This window comes from Salvelinus sp. IW2-2015, linkage group LG33 (genome assembly GCF_002910315.2).
Source record: "Salvelinus sp. IW2-2015 linkage group LG33, ASM291031v2, whole genome shotgun sequence".
In the NCBI taxonomy this organism is placed as follows: domain Eukaryota; kingdom Metazoa; phylum Chordata; class Actinopteri; order Salmoniformes; family Salmonidae; genus Salvelinus; species Salvelinus sp. IW2-2015.
In genome coordinates, this window is record NC_036872.1 from 10044027 (window position 1) to 10058272 (window position 14246).

General features: G+C 40.7%; 1 long non-coding RNA gene across 2 annotated transcripts; it reads right to left on the minus strand.

Annotated features, from left to right (window-relative positions):
- Positions 1-2037: 2037 nt before the first annotated feature.
- LOC111957457 (uncharacterized) lies at positions 2038-5456 on the minus strand. 2 transcript variants are annotated; one of them, XR_002876390.3, is made up of 4 exons: positions 4690-5456; positions 3271-3455; positions 2989-3113; positions 2038-2866 (listed from the first exon to the last, which is right to left on the minus strand). It is a non-coding gene; the product is annotated as an uncharacterized lncRNA (long non-coding RNA). The 2 variants fall into 2 exon arrangements; XR_002876391.3 differs by lacking the exon at positions 3271-3455 and having other exon boundaries at positions 4690-5454.
- Positions 5457-14246: the final 8790 nt, after the last annotated feature.

The window sequence follows — 14246 nt, forward strand, 5'->3', positions numbered from 1 at the left end:
TTTGTGTAACCCTAACCTGGCATCTAAGGAGCATGAATGAATCCTATGATTGCTGATTAGAGGTAGAAGTGATAATTCACTTACCCAGGAGTTATTCAATGTGGCAGATAGTGTGGTCCAAAGGGTTATTTTACTAGAATTCTTTAACATACTATGAATAGTCAATGTCTCTACCTCGGAACTGCAGCTCACTGTCTTTCACACACACACACACACACACAGTACTGTACTCACATACTGCAGAGACTTGGTTCACTGTTTTCATTAATATATAATATGGGTCTATAAGTGTTTAATAACATCCAAAATATTATTTTCAGAAAAATAATAATAATAAAAGCACCAAGGAGATAAGATAGGATTTGTGTTACATAAATTGCATAGTTTATTTACAAAAAAGTTAATTTACAACAACAACAAAAAACAATTTGACATACCAGGTATCAAGCAGAAATGGACTTGAACTATAAAAATAATTTTGGTGCCTATCAACATTACAAACTTACAGTATCATATTTATGCTTATATATATTTATAGTTATATGTTTTTATATATATATATATATATATATATATATATCAAATAAAAGTTAAAAAATTGGCCTAATCAAGACCAAATTAAATCTGTGTGACATGATACCCTTTGGATTTATCATTTTAGAATGTCAGTGTACTAGCTAGTACACAGTGCAGATGTTAATCATGACCAGAGGGACCGCCAAAGGGCCAAATTATCCTAGGTAGATTTAAAACAGCATAATTATACAGTTCTGGTGAGAACTGGCAAAATGTTTCACAAACTCATCCATCCTTGACACAACGCTGAGAATTCAGAGGTGACTTAACCTGTCATCAACCATTGTTGTCCTAAGGTGGGTTTTAATCAGTTTTAAAGCTGAGAAGCTTCTCTCGCAAGAAGCACTGCTGACTGGTGTAACAGAAATCTTACGAATTTGAAATAGCTCATGGAAGACCTCTTTATAAGGTTCTAGAAACACAACAACGTCAAGGAGAGTAGACAGTCTGTCCCTTCCACTTTTCTCTCTCGTATCAAGAAGCCGCTTGGTTTGATGAACCTCATGTTTGAGGTCCTCTAAATCTGACTCAAAAGGTCTGAGCAAAGGCAAATAGAGGCTCCTCATTCAAGAACGTTGTACCTTTTGGGTTGAGAGACTGGACCCCTTGCATTATCTCACAATTCTTCTTTGAAAAACACCTCTGCAGCTCAGCTGTGAGACTGTCAAGCACCTGATAAAAGATAGCTATTTGGAAGCTCTCACCATCACTTTGGTCACTATTTCTCTGTCCTACAGTGCTCATCATCAATGAGTCATGAAATCTTAAGCTTGTTTTAGGCTGTCTTTTACAAACTGTACACTTATTTTGCAGCGCTCTGCAATCTCTTCAACCTCTTTCCATAGTTGTCCAAAGTAAGCCTCCCTTCTGTAGTCCTGTAATGTGTCTGTAAGGGCACCTACTAGATCCACAGCCCTTGCTAGGTCAAGAGAGCTTGATTGGAGCATGTCAGAAAGACATTTAACATCACCAAGCACTTTACATAAGGTAACCAAAAGCCCTATAAACTGTAAATCTGAGAAAGATCAGTGGAGGCAAGGGGCCTTCCATCATAACAATTTTAAAGTGTGATATCCTGTAGCACTCTCAGTGGAAGCCTGTCCCTCAGATTACAGCATACCATGCATCTGCATGCCCACCTTCCATCCGTAAGTCTCTGTAGTTCTCTGGACTGCTGGTGGATACAGCTCTTTCTGAACTGCAAGCCACTTGAGATGAACGTACATACCAGATTCAAAGTTATAAAGCTTCTGCAGGAGAGCAAAAAAGTGAAATGCCTCAGGCACTGATTTTACAGCATCGACAAGAACCAAATTCAAACATCGACAAGAACCAAATTCAAACAATGTGCATTAGTGCACATAAAATGCAAATCTTACACTGTTTTTAATGCGTGCACACACAACAGAATGCTTTCCGCTCATGACGGATGCACCAGCATAGCCTTGCCCCACAAGATTATTTCTGTAGTCCAGAACATGTTTTCAAGACAATCAATTATAATTTTTGTGAGACCTGCTGCATCTAAGCTTTCAGCTGACTGAAAGTGATAAAAGCTTTTGTGGACGGCCCTGTTGTAATAGTACCTCACAAATAAAGACATTTGTTATTTTTTCTTTAAAATCTGCAATTACACTAAAAACTTCTCTTTTACTTCTCTTATTATTTCACTTTGTACCACCTCAGCTAAGCCCTCAAGATCTTTGTTCTGGATTTGGTGGCTTGTGTACTTAGCAATGCCACATGCATTCATCTTTTCTCTATGAGAGGGTCATGCTTTGCTATTTATTCTAAGATTGTCAAAAAATGACCCTTGTGAGAGTCAGTAGACTCTCGATGACCTCTCTGCGGTATATTGAGAGAGTTAATAGGAGCACATCTGCAATTGTTTTAATGTAAGTACAGTTTCCTCCACTTTCTTTTTCCGATCCTCATTTATGACATCTAACATTGATGAGTTGCTGTCAATAGCCCTTTTCTGCTGATTCCAAGCATATCTAGGATTGATATGATGCTCTGCCTGCGAATGGAGCTTAAACCCAGAATCTTTAAACAGCGCCTTTTTCCAGTTACAAAAACCTGACTGTGAAGGCAGATTCAGGTGTATTGGGCAGAGAAAAATGCCTACAGGCAAAACAATAAGTTGAATCTTGACTTACAGAATATTCAAGCCATGAATTGTCCTTATACCAGGAGCTGTTGAAAGCCCTTTTCATAGTACCATGCTGAGTTCAGGGAAATGTTTTCAAACACGGCTGTACAGGACCCTCTTCTCTGGATCTTGAAATGTCTGAAATACACGTTAAATAATGTGTCATAGCTCTATAGAAATACATAATTAAGGGATCAACAAGATTAGATACCAACAGCTGCTAACTAAAAAGTGTAGTTTAAAGTATAGGCCTGGCCTACCATTGGGTCCTCTTGGAACAGCATATCTGGTGCTTGATGCAGTTAGGAGGTGCTCGATGACCTCTCCTGGCAGCTCTGGCTCACTGTCTTGCTCAGAGAGGTCTCTGTGTCATCCCTTGATACATCTATTACATTAAAATAACACAAGAACCATTAGTGTATAATCACAATAAAAAAATGCCACAGCCATCAAACAAAAACACACATGAATCAACAACCAACATTTTAAAGTAAAGCTTAAATCTGACAAAAATATCTATTACAAGCTGAAGCTAAACTTACATTTTGAACTGGGAATGTGACTGACTGCCTGGTAGATGCTCTGACCTGCTGGTGGTAGACTGGGTCCTTGTGAAGTCTGACCACACTGACTCTGACTAGCCTCCGGTAGGGAGGGAGCTGCTCTGGGGTCCAGTGGTGATGAAAGGGCTGGGGTCTGTTTGCACCTGATCTGCCTGTTTGTGCTTCTGTAAAAAGAAGTCTGATATATCCATCCCTTTCTTTTCATGTTTAATTGATCCTATGCAAAAAATAAGACAGACAGTCTATGGTTACATCTAAGCATCCTATTACCCACATTTTAGTCCAACCTAAATCTTAATTACAAATCCCCATTATCATAACTGTACCTTACAATCAACTACCAGCCTAAATTACTAGTTAGATCATGGCTAGCCCTACTCTGCAGTAAGGAACTTAGCAAGCTATAATTTCTTACACCTTTACGATAGCAAACAGGCTATATGCAAATTGTGGTAATCTTTTGAGTAACGTTAACAGATTGATAATAATAATTGTTTGTTTTGAGTTAAAGTACGAAAATCTAACTGAGTTAATGGATTTCAAATTTGCTGAATGTTAACTTGCTGAACACTTGTCATGAGAATTTTCAATCCCAATGATAATAACTAAAAATGAATAGCTTTGACCAATCCCCGAGGTTTGTAAGACCATTGGTTTAATAATAATAATTAGGCAAAGACTCAGCTTATGCAAAAGGTTAGTACAGTTTATTCAGAAAACGTTCTAAAGTCAAGAACGCAAACACAGTCTTTATAACACACAAACAAGTTCAAATCTTAAGCTACGCCTTGCTCAGACAGTCTGTTTTTCCACTACAGAGATACATTGTTTCTTTAATCTGCAACATATTTCATCATTTTCTGCAAGCCTAACAGTTTCTCCCCTCCACGGGTGGAGACAGAATGTCCTGTAAGGAACACAGTAGTACAACTCGTCTGTTGATAGCTCCTCTTATAATTTGTTTCCCACTTGCACCCTGCTTACATACTAAAAAGGAACAAAAGGTCCTTGTTCTAATTCTGACTAAAACTACACACATCATCAGATTATAGTTTTATGATTCGAATAAATTTCATACAATTATATGGTTTCAGAGTGGAATTATTTAATCATTATCTTTAAACATAAATTATTTTATCAACACTGACGGCTGTAGCCTACTACTTACCCCACATTAGCTAAACATTCGCATACTGTAACTTACGACACTGCACTGTACATGCGTGTATTACTAGCACAGATGTAAACATAATGTTAGGCTACATTGGGAACCGATCTCTCTAATCTGATTAACTGTCTGTTAATGGAGCCAAAGGTCTAACGTTAACTTACACAGCGACTCAACTTTCATAAAAGTTGTTCAGGAAACCTAAACCGATGCTAAACCTTAAAGCTTACTTTAAATATGATGCTTTCGAAAAGAGCTCGTGGAGCTGTGGAAATATTCTCTCTTCTTCTGTATATCGCAACCAACGTTCATTTTCTCTCTTCCTCAATTTAAATTATGTGCCTCCAAATGTCAAAATAAATGCTTATTTCAACAAGAGGTGAAACGAGATGTCAATCAGCATCAAACTGCCAGCAGCGAATAACATTTTGGGGTGGCCAATCAGATGTCAGGGGTTTCCAGTGTCACCTCGGATACCCCTCTGGCTCCGCCCCTGGAAACAGGCAGTAGTGCTGACAACATTGCAAGTACAGTACAGCATCTCAATCGTTTCTGTACCAAGCATTGACTGGCGAGACATGGTCCTCCTTTTTTTTAACAAGCTCATGTTTAAAACAAATACAATATGCGGTAACACCACTGGCGATACAACTCACCACTATAACCACGTCTCTGTTCTAGCTATTTTGTTTGCCTCCCTGTTGTGCTGCGTTTACACAGGCAGCCCAATTCTGATTTTTGACCAATCACATCAGATCTTTTCACATCTCTTTTTCAGAGCTACTGTAATTGCTTTTTTTCTCACTAATTGGCCTTTTGACCAATTTGAATTGGGCTGCCTGTGTAGAAGCAGCAATAGTTGTATAATCTTCTCTGCCAATACTCCGTGCTTCTTGTTCTCTGTTTGTGTCTGCCTTATACTTTATAAAACCCAAACTAAGGACTTAGAAGTTATATTGCAAATTATTGCCCATCAAATGCATTATGCTGAATCAATACCTACCATAAGTGCTCATTACTATTACAGGGCTCCAGACTAACATTTTCCCCTGGAGTCACTAACTTTTACAGTTGGTACCAGCCCCATGATTTGGTTGGACCCAAATCATGAATAATCTTAAAGTAATTCATAGTGCTTTATTAAGAAGTATAATAGACTATGGAGTTAAACAATAAATATAAGGAATGCATGATTAACGATTTTGATGTGCAACCTAATCCAGTGATTGTCATGAATTTCTGGTTGACAATTAGACTATAGTTGCTATATTTTACAGTCAAAATTGGACACCAGAATTTCCCGTTTTTTTATTTGTTCAAGAGAGATTAATTGAATAGGCCTACATCTTTATGTGCACTAACTAACAGTGTTGTAGTACGAGACCACAGTGTCTCCCGGTCTTGGATACATTTGTACTCCGTCTTGGCTTGGCCTCGGACAGTGAGGACTCATACCGTCTTCCCGGGACCAGCCAAGTAAAAGAAATACTAAATGATCAGTTTCCATTCAGTCAGCACACAAAACCTCTTCGCCAGGCCAAATATATACACTGCTTTCTTTGCGCAATGGTGAACCTATAGGCCTTCAGTGTGGTACAGGTTCGTGATTCTGAAAGGACAGCAACCGTAATACCAGCGCACTCATGTAGGAGAGTAGGCAGGTATACTATGTATACCCTCTTGTTTTTCAGTGGGTATTACATATAGTCACTTCTTAAACCCTACTGGTGCGTATCAAGGTAGTGTAGTGGAGGTACGACTTATTAATTATGTAATACAATAGAGAAATCATGCACAAAGTAGCCTACACAATCGCAAAATATATTCACATGCACGCCACACACAGCCTAGTTTCAAAAGAATATCATCTGCAGGCAGCAAGAGTGTGCAGCGCTCAACTGGTTTTGGCATGGAGCAGCTCATAGAAGAATCACATTGGTAACCGGTAGGTTAGGAAAGACATTTCACCATATGATATCTACCATGATATGCTAAATCAAGGAAACAAACTGTAGGCAAACCAAGTATTGAAAAGTTTAGTCCGAAGTGTTGGTTAGTAGGCAGTAGGCTATTTGCAGTGCTTAATTTGTAAATCGGGAGGTGCCGCAACAAAAAGTGAGCACGAGGGGGGTGACCTGGGGAGTTCTGAACAGATAAAAAAATACAAGCATTGCATGCATATCATCGCATTTGCGTAATGGCATAGAGCAGTAAAAAAATTTTTTAAGTGTGTAGCCTAGGGTCCAGGAAAATAAAGTGTCCTTTTAAAAACGCATTTCATGCAATTCTACATAATTTCACGACTGGAGACTTTGGCAGAATCTTTAAATATACCTCACAAAAGATCAATATATATTTTTTACCTTTATTTAACTAGGCAAGTCAGTTAAGAACAAACTCTTATATACGATGACGGCTTTGTCTTGAATCCATCAATAGCCTAGGCGTGTGGAGACACATATAGTATTTCAGGCTACAATATGTGGAGGAAATTATAGTAATAAAAATGCTTTCAGGTTTCACTGACTCACCCAATGATGAGCAGCTTGCTGGTGATGGCCAATGGCTCGTGCCAAAAGCCCCTCTCCCTCTTTTGTAAAACATAATTTGGAAGTTGATCAAATATGTTGGTCTTTTGTTTTCCAACCTGTTTTCCCTCCGACTGTATTTGAAATATTGCAAAAAGCCTGTTTTGTCTGTTTGCTGTTTTTTTTACTGACATATTTGCCACACGTCCCGACTATAGGCTATTCCTTGTTATTGGGCTACGATCCACAGCTAAGCTCTTTTTTTTAATAAGCTATTGATCCTCTGTGGCTATATTAAAGGCCTTCTCATGGCGTAGTAGGCTATTCTGAACGATTTCATGCATTTCTGAACAGACAGCGGTTATTCTATAACATTGGCAAATGTATTTACATTTATCAGGGGTAGGAAATGTGCAACACTGGAGAGATGAGAGTTGCAGACTCATGTCTATCAGGGTAGAGAGATCATAGAAAGTGAATCTCATTGTAGTTATGAGAGAGATACTTGCACGCTTCTCACACAGCCACGGCCAGGAAATGGTCTCAAACATAGGTTACAATGTTGCGCAAACCATTACCCGGGCCTGCCCAACCAGAATCAACTCTTAGAATATTAGACCCGGGCTGAAAACCTACTTTTTCCACAGTTTCTTTTGTGAGGCCAGGAGAATTAACTAAGGGGCAACTCGAATGAACTTTTATTGTTTTTATTATCATTTTTACATTGCAAAAAGTGGCAATTATTTTTCATGCCAGGAGAGGTAAACAGTCCAAAACAGATGTCTACAAACAGCACTGGCTATTTGTGACCACAATTGTCATCATGCGCTGTTTGCATCAGGGGCGTATATACACACACGGGCCTGGGTGAACAGAGTCCCACCCACTGGAGAGCCAGGCCCACCCAATCAGATTGATGTGGTTTAAGCATTGTTGTGGACTTAAACACATTTGTATTTTTTCTATATAAAAAGGGTGATTTTGAGAGTGAAAATTCTACAGGAAAACAGGACTTTTCACACAGAGTGCCTTTCCTTCACTGGAGGGGTTTGGAAAATTAGACTATAACACCTCCTCCAGGCACCACTACACCACTGCATAGGGCTGACGGAAAGACAGCAGTCACACACAGCCTGAAGTTAAAGGATAAGCAGCCCATAAACTGGGACATAATCACAAGAACACAAAAACACAACCATTAAAGCATTTCCCAATCGAACTAAGTAAAAGTAACCAGTGACCTAGTTTAAAGTGGAAATTACAGTGTTTTAACTACTTCGCAGATATGAAACATATATTTTTTACTGATATAATTATCAAATTCCCAGTTTGCTACAAAACATATTTTGTAAAATATATTTAAAAAAATAATAGGTTCTATTTGACTCAACGCACATTTGTGGCCTGCTGGAGGTCATTTTGCAGGGCTCTGGCAGTGCACCTCCTTGCACAAAGGCGGAGGTAGCGGTCCTGCTGCTGGGTTGTTGCCCTCCTACGTCCTCCTCCACGTCTCCTGATGTACTGGCCTGTCTCCTGGTAGCGCCTCCATGCTCTGGACACTACGCTGACAGACACAGCAAACCTTYTTRCCACAGCTCGCATTGATGTGCCATCCTGGATGAACTGCACTACCTGAGCCACTTGTGTGGGTTGTAGACTCCGTCTCATGCTACCACTAGAGTGAGAGCACCGCCAGCATTCAAAAGTGACCAAAACATCAGCCAGGAAGCATAGGAACTGAGAAGTGGTCTGTGGTCACCACCTGCAGAATCACTCCTTTTTTGGGGGTGTCTTGCTAATTGCCTATAATTTCCACCTTTTGTCTATTCCATTTGCACAACAGCATGTGACATGTATTGTCAATCAGTGTTGCTTCCTAAGTGGACAGTTTGATTTCACAGAAGTGTGATTGACTTGGAGTTACATTGTGTTGTTTAAGTGTTCCCTTTATTTTTTTGAGCAGTGTATTTGCAGATATCCATTCGGGTGTATTTTGTGGCTTTTGGCAAATGCGTTCTAATGATCTACAGTCACACTGTTGCAACTGCCTGTAAACACACAGTCCAGTTCAAAGCGAATTATGGCAGGTCCGTGTGGCGAAGGCCTACTGTAGCTCTGATTGGCTATAGCGCACCGGTCTGTGTAGACTCCGGTCCTAGACGAGACAGATGTATTTATTCGGTTTTATTTACTGCAATGTCTATTAACTGTCCAAACGCACCGCCGCATTCCCACTCTATACAGCTATAGAATTTTCACAACTCCCAAACGTTCTAAGAATTTATGAAAACCTGAAAATGACCATATCTAAGAGGCCGCTTGTCATTAAATGTTTAAAGTGACATATTCTTCCTGGGGGTGTCAATGAACAGATTTGAATAACATTTAATGATACTAAAATGCTGTCAGTTCCACTTTGAATGCAACAATGTTTCCCAAACATTAGCTATCTTCAGAGAGATGGCTGACAACAGCAAGCGCACAGCAATAAACACAGTTCCACTCACCAGATGATGATAATTTGAAACTTAACTTCTTGTTGAAAGTTATTCTTGAAAAGGGAGAAGCTAACAAATTAGCACAACATCCTCTTTGATAACACCTGGTGCAGCTGCTGGAAATTACCCAACAACAGAAGCTAGCTCGCGAGATCGTGGGAAAACTACTGCTCGCTATTGCGCAGTGACCTATTGGCCTTCAAGAAGGCAGAAGTTTCATACGTTTTTATAAAAAACGGTCCCACCCATTAAAACAAAATGTGATTGGTTGATTCCACTGTCATTCCAAAATGTTGCCCTATTACAGTCGAATGGCAGATGCCTTTATCTACTGTAGCTTCTGATGGCCTAGCCAATGGCTGACTTAGCTAGATTTAGCTCCCGAGGCCAGCAAAGATTTTTTTCCTGTTCATTATTAGCCCTTTCCAACACAAATTGACGAGATTAAAATCAGAACATCATTGAAAATAATATTATAATAATTATTTTATAAATCCTTAGCCCTTCTCTGAAGACATAGAAGCCCCACTGTGTTTTGGTTAGTAATAATTTGTAGAGTGGTTCTATTTTTTCTCAACATCCATTTTTTCACTATTCAGAACGTAGAAAGAATCCATATGTTGTTCTGAAATATGAACACAGAAATACTGGACATTTTTTACTGTTATGGTGGTGATTTGACAACATTACAATCATGGTCTTGAACTGGATTCACATTTTTCTGGTCTAGGTCTCCTTCTTGTCTCCCGGTCTTGACTCGGTCTCACCTCCGGTGCTTGGTCTTGACTCGGTCTCACTTTAGGTGGTCTCGAACACAACACTGCTTACTAATATCATAGGCAAAATTATTTGGGGTTCAATACCGGAAGTGGAAACTCAAAGCACATGTACTAGATCGCTAACTAAATAAAATACCCACTTTTAGTAGCTATGTATTCATCCAACAGTACATTTAATGTCCTACAAAAAGTAGCAGTTGTAGGTAGCTATGTCCGGCCATGTAGATAGGCCTATAGATCTCATGGCCGGCTTGCCCTATGTCCTTTCAATGGCCGGAGGGGATTTCAAGTGTGCGCCATTCCATATCTCAAATATCTTGGTTGTAAAATAGTTGCTATTGAGCTGAATATTGAGAGTTGATTAATAAAAATACCTACAGAAAACCAAGACCCTCTCTTTGACAGGGACAAGGGAGTGATTGTATAAAATGCAAATGCAGGACAATCAGAATGCATTTTTTCATGAGTGCATGGGGGGGTTAAGTAAGAGTTGCTCGCTCATCACAGCAGCAGGCCCCAGCGAGGGCTCAGGTACAGGGCAGACACTTTCATTACAGGAATTATGAGGATAAAGCACTTAACTGTTTGACCAAATCATGGTTTTAGCCACCCACAAAATGTGTTTTGAGTGAGGTGACAATGTAGAATGAGCTCTTCCTACTTTTATAAGCACCCTTTCTGTTTTTACGATCCATGATCTTGGCTGTCTAACTGATGACAGTCGGAGCAGGTCTCTTTGCTGATGCCGCATTTGACTTTGAATGCGGGTTTGCGTGACGTCAACTCAGCCGTTGCCCACTGATCAGCCAAAGGCTCATTATAGCTTAGTAGAACAGAAAAACTGTACAAAACTCAACCCCAAAATATCTTAACAGGCCCATAGTCCACCGGCCATGTCATGTCGTTGTATTATTTAAACCATTATTTTGGGGGGGTCAATTTCAACCAGCCCAGCCAACTAAAAAATGGTCCAGCCTATCTGGCATTTGCTAGATGGCCAATCCTCCCCTAGGTATAGGCCTACCCACATCCCTCCTTAGAACTCAGGTTGATTTTTAAACAATTATAAAATGGGGGACGTTATTGAAATTTCTAGAATAATATTCACCACCTTTGTTGTGGAAAGCCTAAATTAGTTAAATTACACTGAACAACAACAAATGCAACAATTTCAGTTTTATATAAAGGAAATCAGTCAATTGAAATAAATTCATTAGGCCCTCATTTATGGATTTCACATAAACGATATCTTAACCGCCATCGATAAGAAACAATACTGTGCAGCCGTATTCATTGACCTGGCCAAGGCTTTCGACTCTGTCAATCACCACATCCTCATCGGCAGACTCGACAGCCTTGGTTTCTCAAATGATTGCCTCGCCTGGTTCACCAACTACTTCTCTGATAGAGTTCAGTGTGTCAAATCTGAGGGCCTGTTGTCCGGGCCTCTGGCAGTCTCTATGGGGGTGCCACAGGGTTCAATTCTTGGGCTGACTCTCTTCTCTGTATACATCAATGATGTTGCTCTTGCTGCTGGTGAATCTCTGATCCACCTCTACGCAGACGACACCATTCTGTATACTTCTGGCTCTTCTTTGGACACTGTGTTAACATCCCTCCAGACGAGCTTCAATGCCATACAACTCTCCTTCCGTGGCCTCCAACTGCTCTTAAATGCAAGTAAAACTAAATGCATGCTCTTCAACCGATCGCTGCCTGCACCTGCACGTCCGTCCAGCATCACTACTCTGGACGGTTCTGACTTAGAATATGTGGACAACTACAAATACCTAGGTGTCTGGTTAGACTGTAAACTCTCCTTCCAGACTCACATCAAACATCTCCAATCCAAAGTTAAATCTAGAATTGGCTTCCTATTTTGCAACAAAGCATCCTTCACCCATGCTGCCAAACATACCCTCGTAAAACAGACCATCTTACCGATCCTCGACTTCGGCGATGTCATTTACAAAATAGCCTCCAACACCCTACTCAATAAATTGGATGCAGTCTATCACAGTGCCATCCGTTGTCACCAAAGCCCCATATACTACCCACCACTGGGTAGTAGTGGTGGGTAGTATACGTCGCCAAACCCACTGGCTCCAGGTCATCTACAAGACCCTGCTAGGTAAAGTCCCGCCTTATCTCAGCTCGCTGGTCACCATAGCAGCACCCACCCATAGCACGCGTTCCAGCAGGTATATCTCACTTGTCACCCCCAAAGCCAATTCCTCGTTTGGCCGTCTCTCCTTCCAGTTCTCTGCTGCCAATGACTGGAACGAACTACAAAAATCTCTGAAACTGGAAACACTTATCTCCTTCACTAGCTTTAAGCACCAGCTGTCAGAGCAGCTCACAGATCACTGCCTCTGTACATAGCCCATCTATAAATAGCCCAAACTATGCTTCCCCTACTGTATTTATTTATTTAGCTCCTTTGCACCCCAGTAGTTCTACTTTCAAATCTACCATTCCAGTGTATTACTTGCTATATTGTATATACTTCACCACCATGGCCTATTTTTGCCTTTACCTCCCTTATCTCACCTCATTTGCTCACAGTGTATATAGACTTATTTTTCTACTGTATTATTGGCTATGTTTGTTTTACTCCATGTGTAACTCTGTTGTTATGTGTCGAACTGCTTTGCTTTATCTTGGCCAGGTCGCAGTTGGAAATGAGAACTTGTTCTCAACTTGCCTACCTGGTTAAATAAAGGTGAAAAAAAATAAAAAAAATAAAACATGACTGGGAATACAGATATGCATCGGTCGGTCACAGATACCTTAAAAAAAAAAAGGTAGGGGTGTGGATCAGAAAACCAGTCAGTACCTGGTAAGACCACCATTTGCCTCATGCTGTGCAACATCTCCTTCGCATAGAGTTGTTGATTGTGGCCTATGGAATATTGTCACACTCTTCAATGGCTGTGTGAAGTTGCTGGATATTGGCGGGAACTGGAACACACTGTCGTACATGTTGATCAAGAGCATCCCAAACATGTTCAATGGGTGACATGTCTGGTGAGTATGCAGGCCATGGAAGAACTGGGACATTCAGCTTCCAGGAACTGTGTACAGATCATTGCGACATGGAGCTGTGCATTATCATGCTGAAATATGAGGTGATGGAGGCGGATGAATGGCACAACAATGGGCCTCAGGATCTCGTCACAGTAGCTCTGTGCGTTCAAATTGCCATTGATAAAATGCAATTGCGTTCATATGACTGCCCATACCATAACCCCGTCATGGGGCACTCTGTTCAAAACATTGACATTAGCAAATTGCTCGCCCACATGACACCATACATGCAGTCTGCCATCTGCCCGGTACAGTTGAATCCAGGATTCACCTGTGAAGAACACACTTCTCCAGCGTGCCAGTGGCCTTCGAAGTTGAGCATTTGCCCCTGAAGTTGGTTACGATGCCGAACTGCAGTCAGGTCGAGACCAGATGAGCTTCCCTGAGATGGTTTCTGACGGTTTCTGACAGTTTGTGCAGACATTCTTTGGTTGTGCAAACAAAGTTTCATCAACTGTCTAGTTGACTGGTCTCAGACGATCCTGCAGGGGATGAAGCCGGGTGTGGAGGTCCTGGGCTGGTGTGGTTACACGTGGTCTACAGTTGTGAGGCCGGTTGGAAGTACTGCCAAATTCTCTAAAACGACATTGGAGGCGGCTTATGATAGAGAAATTAACATTACATTCTCTGGCAACAGCTCTGGTGGACATTCCTCCAGTCAGCATGCCAATTGCCTGCTCCCTCAAAACATGAGACATCTGTGGCATTGTGTAGCATGACAAAACTGCATATTTTAGAGTGACCTTTTATTGTCCTCAGCACAAGGTGCACCTGTGTAATGATCATGCTGTTTAATCAGCTTCTTGATATGCCACATCTGTCAGGTGGATAGATTATCTCAGCAAAGGAGAAAATGATCACTAACAGGGATATAAATAGATTTGTACAAAAAATA